This window comes from Terrapene carolina, unplaced genomic scaffold (assembly GCF_002925995.2).
Source record: "Terrapene carolina triunguis isolate 2854851 unplaced genomic scaffold, T_m_triunguis-2.0 Scaffold17, whole genome shotgun sequence".
In the NCBI taxonomy this organism is placed as follows: Eukaryota; Metazoa; Chordata; order Testudines; family Emydidae; genus Terrapene; species Terrapene triunguis.
Window position 1 is genome coordinate 4,651,413 of NW_020664368.1, and position 12,384 is coordinate 4,663,796.

Sequence of the window (12,384 nt, forward strand, 5' to 3'; positions counted from 1 at the left end):
TTTGGCAGAATGTAATTACTCAAGAACATAAGAATGGCCATACTGGATCAGCCCAAGGGTCCACCTAGGCCAGTGTCCTGTCTTTTAACAGTAGGCAATGCCAGGTGCTTCAGAGGGAATGAACAGAACAGGTAATCATCAAGTATCCATCCTCTGTCAGCTATTCCCACCTCCTGGCAAACAGAGGCTAGGGACACCATCTCTGCCCATCCTGGCTAATAGCCATTGATGGACCATTAACTTATCTAATTCTTTTTTGAGCCCTGTTATAGTCTTGGCCTTCACAACGTCCTCTGGCAAGGAGTTCCACAGGTTGACTGTGTGTTGTGTGAAAAAAATACTTCCTTTTGTTAGTTTTAAACCTGCTGCCTATTAATTTCACGTGATGACCCATAGTTCTTGTGTTATGAGGAGTAAATAACACTTCCTTATTTACTTTCTCACATCAGTCATGATTTTATAGACCTCTATCATATCTCCCCTAAGTCATCTCTTTTCCAAGCTGAAGTCTCAGTCTTATTAATCTCTCCTCATACGGCAGCTGTTCCATACCCCTAATCATTTTTGTTGCCCTTTTCTGAACCTTTTCCAAGTGAAATATATCTTTTTAAGATGGGGCGACCAAATCTGCACACAGTATTCAAGATGTGGATGTACCATGGATTTATATAAAGGCAATATGATATTTTCTGTCTTATTATCTATCCTTTTTTTAATGATTCCCAACATTCTGTTCACTTTTTTGACTGCTGCTGCACATTGAGTGGCTGTTTTCAGAGAACTATCCACAATGACTCCAAGATCTTTCTTGAGAGGTAACAGCTAATTTAGACCCCATCATTTTATATGTATAGTTGGGATTATGTTTACTCAGACTGGAATTTAGCCTGGGAAATAACAAATAACAAAAAGTGTTACAGGATCTTAAATAAATACAAGTGGCCAGGACCTCAGATTTATGTCTTGTGTGAAAGATGATCACCTCAAATTCTGGGAGGTTCTGAACAAGCTGTCAGTCTAGTTACATGTAAAAGGTTCAATCCGGACCCCAATGAAGTTAATGGACATTTTGCCATTAACTTCAGTGACACGAGAATATGGTCCTCCGTAAATAAGCCATTAATTATGGTTATCTATAATTAAGCTACTAATTAACTATGTGGAGATCTACAAAGCACTTAAAAATAAAGTTCCAAACAATTTGGTATGTTTGAAGATTGGTGAACATGCATGTGTCCCAAATCAGACCAGACAAATTTGGTGGGTTCAAAAGTTGAATTCAAACTCGAACATTTTAAAGTTCATATTCCATGATGTGAAAGAAAAAGCAGAGAGGAATAAATGAACTGACTACCCCTATCTCTACTACAAATTTCTTGTGTGATGCTGGGCAAGTCACCTAAATCAGACTTTTCACAGATGGTCACTACTTGTTTTCCTCATTTTCTGTGTACCTAACTTAATACCCTGGTGTCTAATTTACAGAAGCACTGATTATAGTGGGAGGTAGAACAATCTGGTGTGAGAAAAGTGGTTGGTTATGATCCAAAAGTACATGATGCTCAAACTAAATGTTAAAACAATTAGCACTTCAGCTATTATACTAGAAGGATGGGTATATAAGCTACTTGTTGCACTGTTACTGAACTCAGATAGTTTGAGGTGTTTGGGATGAGACTTGTTCCTTATCACTGGACCCTCAGATCACATTTTTTGTTACCCAATCTCTTACAGACTTTGGGCCTGGAATTGAGATCCAAACCTGTCTCGCCCCATTTCCTTGTTTATGTATGTAGTAATTGAAATATTTTAGTTATGCTTGTTAGAGAGACACTTTGCTAGGCACCTAGATCTGTAAGGCTGGATTCACATTCATAACTGCAATAACACCTCAAGAGGAGTTTAAAATATAGTCCATTCCTTACCTCATATTTATGTGAAGTTAATCTGCAAATTTGGGACTAAAATCAGACAATGACTTGCTGGTATGCCTATGTGTGTCATAACATTCTTCCCAGCCTAGGCTTTGGGAGCATTAGAAATGCTTTATCTCTATAGTACATAATTACTGAATATTGAGCAACTTTCTTAGGAAAAAGAATACTGCATTGGCAGATAAGTTGTGCATAAAAGAAAAACAGACTATTACTTACTAAACTCAGTGCTCAAACTGAAAAATGTGATTGGAGAACAGAAGGTGTGGAAGTGAACCTCGCTTATGCTCTCCCTCCCATCTAGCCATCACTTGATGGACTGGTGTAGGATAAGTCAGGGCTAGGAAAATAAGTGTCTTCAATTGAGCAGCTACAAGAGGATGCTTTCATACCATCAATTCAGGATGGGGTCCCTTCAAAAGGAAGGACTGGTACATAGTTAAGCCTTGTTCTCAGAAGCGGATGTTTGCAGAGGTAAAATACACACAGAAAGCCCTCTAGAAGGCAGAAGCAATCATGTCTGCAAATAATGTTTTTAACTGCCAGGCTCCGTGTGGCTTGAAAGCGTGTCCCTTTCACCGACAGAAGTTGGTTCAGTAAAAGATACTACCTCACCCACCTTGTCTCTCTAATATCCTGGAACCAACACTGCAAACATTAAAGTGTCACTTTAAGTCTTATCGTCCACTCCTGGCTTTCAGTGTGAAGCACAAGGAATTTAATAGTAAAATGGGGAATGTTCCACCTTATGCAGAACTCTGAGGAAGTGTGGAGGGTTTGCTAGATGCAAACAGCTGTTTTCTAAAACTGACCAGCTCAACAATCAGAAAGCTATTCCCATCTCTGTGGAGTCTGAGAAAAATGGCTGTCTTATGTAAGGTTCATTTAATCAAAAGGGCTTGGGAATGTTAGGACATCTGCTAGACTGTTGGAGTGAAATTTTCAGTAACACAGCTGGTTGTTGTGCTTGGAAACAGTGAATATTATAAAACCAATATGGCTGCAGCAGCTCTTGAATTAAATCCAATATTAGATATTAGCATCACAAACTGCATATGCTCCATGGGAAAACTCCTGTTTTCTGTATGATTTTACTGATTTCATTTCAGCTTGGCTTGCAATTCTGCCAGTCTAAATGACAAGATAAAAATGATGTAACCTAATATTGTTTGTTATTTCTCATTAGTTTAGCATTTCTGTTCTTTTGTAAAATAGAACATTTTGGGCTCCCTTCTTCTTATGGCTCCTCAGTCATCAATTAGTTAGTTAGTACCCATTACGTCTCTGGCGTTTAGGGAAGCGACAAAGCTCCTCCACTCCTGTCTGTTTCTGGCAAGTCTTTCAATGGTTCCCCAGCTGTGCTCCAGGTTTTTCAGCTCAGCTTCCACAGCTCTTCACCATGTTGTTTTTGGTTGGCCTCATTTTCGCTTGCCTTCAGGTGTCCATCTTAGTGCTATTCTGGTGATGGAATCAGTTTCCATCCGAAGCACATGGCCAATCCATCTCCAACACCTCCTGGTAATGATGGTGCTCAGATCCTCTTCGCTGCACTGTGTCAATAGATCTTTGTTTGAGATTGTTCTGGGCCAAAAGATATGGAGGATTTTTCTGGGGCAGGTTGCATGGAACGAAGACAGTTTGGGCATGTCATGCTTTTTCATTCCCCAGCATTCTGCACTATAAAGTAGTGTTGAAAGTACGCAGCTTTCATAAGTCTTAAGTTTGGTTTTGGTGTTGTATTTTGATGATTTTCAGACTATATTTAAGTTCATGAAGGTGTTCCTGGATTTATTGATTCTGTTCCGGATGTCCTGGCTTGTTCCACTGTCTTGGCTGATGGTGCTGCCCAAGTATGTGAATGTTTCTACATTGGTGAGAATGTGATCTTCTATACATACTGGTGATGGTGAGTCAATATTAAGGCTGAAAGCCTCAATCATCAGGTAAGCGTTTAAAGCTGATTTGTCAGCATCAGACTGGGGCTGGCCATATCAGTCAGCACAGAGCACTCTTACAGGAGGTCTGTTCTGTTCTCTAGAAGAAAATTATAGATCACTTCCCCCTAAAAAAATCACAAATTAAAGACCTGGTTCTCCATTCCACGGAGGTACACACATCGCATTGGTATCAGTGGGAGACTTGGGAATACCTGGAATATGGGATCAGGCCCTAAACTTAGGAGTGAATACATCTCTGTCAAAATCTTTGTTTTTCTATAGCTAATGTTGCTGTAGTACTAAGCATTTAAATATTTGGCTATGGTCTTTACTTTTTAATATGAGAAGGCATGTCCACATCTTGATGGTTCGGAAAGTTCTTGCTAGTGTAGAAACATAAAAGGTAGAATTTTGTAATTGTCCTAACGATAGAGTAGTGAATAACAACTTCATTGGCCTGGGTTCTGTACCTGTCCAGGTTACATAGTAGATATAAATAATTGAGAAATTACAGTTTGATGGGACCTAAGGAAACTCTGAGGATAGTTGCTAGGACTACAGCATGTGGATTGCAGGCAGTCTATACCCTAAAAGGGCTAAATTTGCAAAGAATGTTAGAGGTTTAGCTGCAGAAATCTTTAACTGAAGTTATACAGCACATCACACAATGCTACCAGACACAGCTGTAGGAATGAGAGAGAGAGTGTGTGTGTGGGGGGGGGGAGGGGGTGTCAGTCTCCATTTCTGGGTCACCAAGCTTAGGTGAAGTCAATGAAGACTTAACCCCTACCATGTAACAGGGATATCACTTTCTGTAACCCTGACCCATGTCAGTTGACTGAAAATAAAGACCAGTATCTTATGAGCATTCGTGTGTCACACTTTTTATTAAATAAATAGTCTGCTCTGCAGGCCCTCTGCCACTTTTGAGAGGCCAGAATGGGGACAGTTCTACTTCTGGCTGCACTTTTTCTGCTTTTGCTTAGGCATGGTGGCAAGCAGAACTTGGTCCAAAATATGCAACATTTCAAATGTACATACTTATAAGAGATATTAGTATACAAGTATCAATCCCTTAATGTGGTGTTCTGGGCAAGCATTGTTTGTGCAGTGCCTAGCATATTTTGGGTGTTACCATATTACACACTAATTAAACACAAAAAACTACATTAAAAGATCATTATTAAGGTTGCAAAGCCAACCCTCCAAAAGTTAGGACATTCCAGTGTGAGGGGGTATAGACCTCACACGGTCAGAGAAAGAGTTAACTAGAGCAAGAGAGCAATTAGTGCAATGGGTTGCACCTGGAAGGTGGGCCATGCCCTACTTAGGATTAGGCCCAGATGGGGAGGAGCTGGGTGATTAATAAAGGAAGAACTTCAGGGCAGCAGAAGGGAGGCCCATGGGGAGAGTAGGCCTTAGGCTATTCTCCCAAGAAGGGAATTCTGATGAAAGGCCAGGATGGATACTGGGAATCCACAAGAGTGGTGCAAGCTCCTGTGGTGAGCCTTGACAAAAGGGTAAGACCCCAGGGGGAGGCAGTCTGGGGGCTGGGTTTCTGGAGGAAAGAGACATGGATATGTAAAGTGGCAGACAGGAACCAGGCCTCCAGGGAGGTGTTGCTCAGTACAGGAGCTGGAAAGAACTCTGCAGAGTCGGGGCTGGCAAAAAGAGCCTAGAGACAGGCTAAGGTAGGAAGTAACAAGGAGTCTGAGGAAGCAGACCTTATCTGCTTGCTACAGGGTCCCTGCACTGCATCCCAGAGTAGCAGGGGGAGGGCCTGAGGTCCCTCTCTGGACACCAAAGAAGGTTGTCCCCTTGATTGATTAATTATTTAATTAAAGTAGAACAACTTCAATAGGAGAGATTGAGACACCCTCATCAGAATAGTCCAATCTCTCCTATTGAAGTTGTTCCACTTAATTAATTAGTTGACTAGCTAGTGACCAGGACACTCACCTGAGAGGTGGCAGATCCCTGTTTAAGTCCCTTTCTCCCCTTCTGGAGGAGGAGGAGGGACTTAAACTGGAAGTATCCCACTTCCTTGGTGAGTACCCTATCCACTAAGCTAAAGGTTACCAGGGAGGTCCTTTGCTGGCCATTTTGTGACTTGGCCATTTTGTGACTTAGACATTTTGCCACATTTCTTCCCCAGGCTCCTGGATCACAAGCAAAATCAGTACTTGGTCCTGCTAGTGAAGGCAAGGGGCTGGACTTGATGACCTTTCAGGGTCCCTTCCAGCTCTATGAGATAGGTATAACTCCATATATTTACTATTTATTTATTTATTATTATTATTATTTTTAAGCAGAGAGGTGCCTCACTGAAGCCTGGCTTTAGGTGCCTATCCCTGTGAGAGGGGTGGCCTTTCCTCAGTGTCTCCCATTGGCTAGTCTAGGTTGCACGTTGGCTGTGGGGAGTCTAAAGTGCCTGCCTCTTCCCATCAATTGTACAGGGAGCCTAGGTGCCCCACTCAGGTTTTGTGGATCAGAGTGACTTTTCTAGACAGAGTTGCAGCACTCAGGATTGCAGCACCTATGGCCTTTCATGGATCTGAGCCAGAAAGATTAAGGTCAAAAGAATCTGCTAATGTAGTGTGCTGCAAATCAGGGTGCAACCTGACTTTTTAGAACACTTGGCATTCTATAGTGCTTTATCTTCAAAGCTCAGCTCCTATTGACTTCCGTTGTGGCTGTGAGTAACCAGGGAATCAGTGACAAAATGGACATGGTGACACTGATGTCATTTTTTTCAAGTTGTGTAAATCTAATGATATTACTTAAAATAAGAAAAAAAAAGTCTTCCCTTTTTATTTCTGTTATCATCTGCTAAAGGCACAGAACTTCTCCCCAAAGACAGCACTTTCAGATTCAGCCAAATCAAGGAATCCCCTTCACTGAGCATATTAGAAACATTCCCTTAGAGTTGGAACACAGAGCCTCACTAGGATTCAAGAATTTAAACTGGATGGGCCATATTTTCCTCTCAGTTACACTAGGCTAGCCAAAAGGAAAATTTGCTCCTGAAGGTTTGAATTTTCATATTGTTCCTCCTTTGCCAGAGCAAGCCTACCTAATGCCTCAGCTTGATTTTTTTTTTCCCTACTGTACAGTAACCAAATGAGCAGATATTAGAAGATCTTAGGCATAATTACAAGTGTGTTACTTTCCTGAATTGGATTCTTTTCACCTTCACTAGGTACAGATTTTGAAATTCCTTAAGCGCAACAGCTAAAACAATTCTTCATGGATTTTGTTGCTTCATGATCTGCCTGGAGTTACATGCTAACCTTCCATTTTAAGTTTCTACCTTAATTGTTTCATCTGTCTGAGTTTAAATTCTGCTTCAACGCCGTTGAAACCAGTTTTCTCCAATTTACACTCCAATGGGAAGATTACCTCTCTAGTCTGCAACAGAAAATTTAAAGGGATGGGCTTTTAAACAAACACCATCTTACATTTACTTTCAAAGGGTGTTTCCAGGTTTTAGGCAGGGCTTTTACCTGAGCTGGTAGTGAGATAGTAAATCAAAACTCTTACAAGGTGGGACTGGCAAATGAAAAGAACTACTTCTAACTCACAGCATGACAGGAGAATCTGTCTTTGGTGAATGAGTAGGCAAGGAACCCATAGTAGGAAATCAGGGGCACAGGACTTTATCAAGACAATGGGCCTGGGACAATAGGCCTCACACCAGCTTTACTCCATTGACTTCAGTTTAATTACATCGGTGTGAGAGCAGGATCAGGCACTATCGATTTTAAGGGACCAGTTCATCCATCCTCCTGAGCTGAGCTTGAAGCAGAGATTGCATCTTCTGTGTCCAAAATGCCCCTGGCAAGTCCCAGGACACCAGTGCAGTTTACAAAGAGCAGCCTGCACCTTAACTGGCACCCCCCACCTGCAAAGGCCTCTGTGGGCCCATTTCCACCCCTGGGAATAAATTGAGATATAAGAACATTCTAGCATAGGTGGGTGGTGAAAATATTCTTTGGGGTGCCGGGGCTGAGCCTGCCCTCCACTCACCCCGCACTGGTAGCTCCTGTCTGGCTGGGCTGGGCCCAGCTCCCCCTCCAGACCGTTGGCTCTCAACACTTGCAGATTCAGAGGAACCTGCCAGGACCACCTGACATGTGCCCCTACGTGCAGGCAGGGCCATATCCCTGCGATGCCATGTCCCGTCCCCTCTCCTGGTACCACTGAACACAGGGTCTCAGGAGCTCCACCATCCCTCGGGACTCCCCTTCCTCCCCTGGGACACCCCTTTCCATCCTTCATCTCAGAATCCCTCCTTCCCTCAGGACTCCACTTCCCCTGGGACTGACTCCCCCATCACCTCAGAATCACCCCATCCCTTCCCCAGGAACTCTCCTTCTCCCCCAATCCTTTCACAATCTTCTCCCCTTCCTCCAGTCGCCTCCAAATCTCCCCCCTCCTTCCAGGACTCCCTTCCCCCATCACCTCAGGATCTCCCCCCTCCCCTCAGGACTCTCCTTTTCTCCTCAGGATCTCCCCACTCCCTGGACTCTTGCCCCCATCCCAGTGAACCTTTCTGGGAAGCGCCACTCAGGAGCTAGGAGCCAGCACCATCTGCCAGGAATTAAGTTTGCAGGTAGGGCCTTCTTCCCATGAAGGCCTGTCTGCCCCACCGCCCTCCAGGGCCCTGGCACCACTGGATGCGGGGCTTTACCTGCTGACCTGGGTATGTGCAAAGGTGGCAGCGTGACTCAGAAAAATAGAGTGGGGGAGACTGAGCCCCCTTTAACCACTCGCCGCCTATGCATCCTGGTCATAGCCCCTCCTCCTCCCAACACATCCCTGATATGCCTTTTGCCTCATGGGCTGTGGCAAATGAGATGTTGAGATAGCCATGCCAGCTCTGTGCTTGCCAGGAGCCCCCTAAGTCCAGGAAGTCATTAGGGTGGCTTTGCAGCCCCTTCATAACAGACAGGGCCGGCTCTAGGATTTTTGCCGCCCCAAGCAGAAACAATTTTGGCCGCCCCCCCTCCCCCGTTTTTCTTACCCCACCCCTGGCCCCGCCTCAGCTCCGCCCCTTCCCCAAATCCCCAGCCTTGCCTCCTCCCCCCAGGCTCTCAAGCCTAGGAGGGAGGGGGAGAATTGGCGCGTGCGCCGCGGCCACTCGGAGTCTCCCCCTCCCTCCCAGGCTCTCAAACCTGGGAGGGAGGGTGAGCAGCGGTGCGCGAATCAGCTGTTTCGCGCGCCGTGGCGCGCAAGTGGCAGCAGCGGAGGTGAGCTAGGGCGGCCGGGGCACATTTTTAGGGGCGGCATTCTGGCGCCGGCCATGCCGCCCCTAAAAATGTGCCGCCCCAAGCACCAGCTTGTTTTGCTGGTGCCTAGAGCCAGCCCTGATAACAGAGAAACATCACACTACTGAAGTTGATCTTAAGGTCACATTTAGATTTTTTCAAGGTATTTCTCCACTCAGCGTTGTAAGTACTGTAAGGAGCTGATACTTAAAGGTACTTACACATTTCTCTGCTCAGCATTGCAATGTCTAGACCTGTTCCTGCCACCTCATGGAATCCTCAGCCCAGATTTAGGTGCCACATGGGGAGAGAGAGGCACCTGAGGAAGGGATCCTCAAAAACCAGCTAGCTGAGTAGGGTGCCAACTAAGCTAACTGGGAGTGAAATGAAGAGGCAAGGGGAGGGGCTTAGGTCCAGATCCTCAAAGGTATTTAGGTGCCTAACTCCCATTGATCTGGATCTTTTCCAGCTAGCTGAGAGGTAGGCACCTCCCTCCTAATCAATAAGCCTGGTGTTTAGGTTACTGGGAGAAGGGATTTGAATCCAGGTCTGCCATATTGCAGGGAAGACTGGGCTGGGATGTTCAACTTTGTTTGTTAGAGCTTTTCCACTTCACATAAATAGCTAAATATTTCTTGGAAGAGGGCTTGAACCTAGGTCTCCTACAGCTTAAGTCAGTGCCCTAACCACAGGGCTACAGCATCAGGCCAGCTCTCATTTTCTCTGGCCCAACAAATGTTTAATTATTTATATAAAGTAGACCCGCTTCAACAGGAGAGGTCAAGAGACATCTATCCTAGAACAGCCTTGCATTTATGGTACTCAGCTGAAATGTAGCAAACATGGGTTCAAGTCCCTACTCCAAATCACACAACCAAAGGAGTTAAACCTGAGTCTCTCACATGAGTGCCCTAACCCCCAGAAGAAGAGAGTACATACTGAAAAGATTGCTATCTAGTAGGGCTGTCAATTAATCGCAGTTAAATCAAGCGATTAACTCAACAAAAATTTACTACATTAAAAAAATTAATTGTGATTAATTGCAGTTTTATAATAAATCTTTTTGGATGTTTTTCTACATTTGCAAATATATTTATTTGAATTACACCACAGAATACAAAGTGCACAGTGCTCACATTATATTATTTTTATTACAAATATTTGCACTGTAAAAAGATAAAAGAAATAGTATTTTTCAATTCACCTCATACAAGTACTGTAGTGCAATCTCTTTATAGTGAAAGTGCAACTTACAAATGTAGAATTTTTTTCACGTAACTGCACTCAAAAACAATATAAAACTTTCAAGCCTACAAGTCCATTCAGTCCTACTTCTTGTTCAGCCAACCGCTAAGAAAACAAGTTTGTTTACATTTACAGGAGATAATGCTGCACGCTTATTTACAATGTCACCTGAAGTGAGAACAGGCATTCTCATGGCACAGGTGTAGCCAACATTGCAAGGTATTTACGTGCGAGATAAGCTAAACATTCGTATGCCCCTTCATGCTTCGACTTGTAGATTGCACTTGTTTATCTTTTTTACAGTGCAAATATTTGTAATCAAAAATAATAATATAAAGTGAGCACTGTACCCTTTATATTCTGCATTGTAATTGAAATCAATATATTTGAAATGTAGAAAATATCCAAAAATATTTATAATAAATTTAAATTAGTATTCTATTAACAGTGTGATTAAAACTGCAATTAATCACGATAAAAAATTTTGATTGTTTGACAGCCCTACTATCTAGCTTTCTCTCAATGCTTTAAGCATGCTCAGAGCATGCTTAAAGAATCAGTCCCTGCTGACAAGATAGGCATTCCCCCCAGGGCTGGCGTTGGACTCGCTGGGGCCCAAGGCAGAAACTAAGGAGTGGGTCCCCACCCTGCCGAAGCCGGAGCCTCACCGTCTGGGGCTGAAGCCTGAGCCCAAGCCCCTCTCCCCCACTCGTAACTTAGTTTTGTGGGGGCCCCCTCTGGTGTGGGGCCCTGGGCAATTGCCCTGCTTTCTATGTCATAATGCCAGCCCTGATTCCCCTATCCACTTTGAGAATCCTACTTGGGGCCTCTTCTTCAGTAAGGGCTCACTAGCTGTGTGGAGGCATCAATGCTTAGGTGGCTTTGCGAATGCTGACAAGCAAAAAATTAAGGTGCCTACAGGCAGTGGCAGGCACAGGCACAGGTTTTTACCCACAAAAGCTTATGCCCAAATAAATCTGTTAGTCTTTAAGGTGCCACCAGACTCCTTGTTGTTTTTGTAGATACAGACTAACACGGCTACCCCCTGATACCAGAAAGGCAGTTACCTAAATACCTGTGTGGATCTGACCATAAGTGACTTACATGGCTAAGTCACACTTTGAAAAGTGACTTAGGTACGTAGGAGCCTAAATCTTACTGAAAGTCAATGGGATTGTCACTTAGGCATTGCTCCACTCCGCCTAAGCATCTTTAAATATCTTGGCCTAAGTGTGTTGGCTCCCAATCAGTGTTTGAGTTAGAGTGGTGCATTCAATAATATTAACATTTAAATGACACCACCAAAGCTTGGAAGTTCATTAAGGGGGTCTCTTAGATAGGGCTTGAAAGCTCTTACACACACACACACACACACACACACACACACACCCTAAGGGGTATTGAAGTCTGTAGAATTATACCAGACTTATTCTAGTGTGAGATCAGCATTTGGCTCAATTGATTCTATTCCCTAGGCATTTAATATGTAATACTCACATTTAACCAACTTTGGCCCTTTAATTGAGAAAAATGTAAAGTTTTACATAAAGCCTGCATTTTGTTATTTTGCCTATCATGAAATAAGTTATCAGACATTTTAAAATCTGATGCATGATCTCGGGAACTGAGATGAGTTTGAAACTTAATAAATTAATCTTCTTAAACCCACAAAGAGATTTTAGACAGCTAGATTTCAGTTCAGGTTTTATTTGTATACAAAAATATATTAAAAGCATTAAAGTTTCCAACTATATAAAATTACAAATATATTTTCATAAAAGCAATTTTAAATTAAAATTTAAGCTATATTTTTAAGAAAACAAATATAGTATCAGCACATTTAAGTTATCTGATCCTGCCTGCTGCAAAGTAACAAAACTGATGTCATCAGTTAAATGCTTAGAGAAGGTGACTATTGTTATGTTCAGAAGATGAATATGCTGGATAGCAAAGTTGACAGTTGTCAGACATGGCAGCGGCTTTCAGTGATCCATATCATTA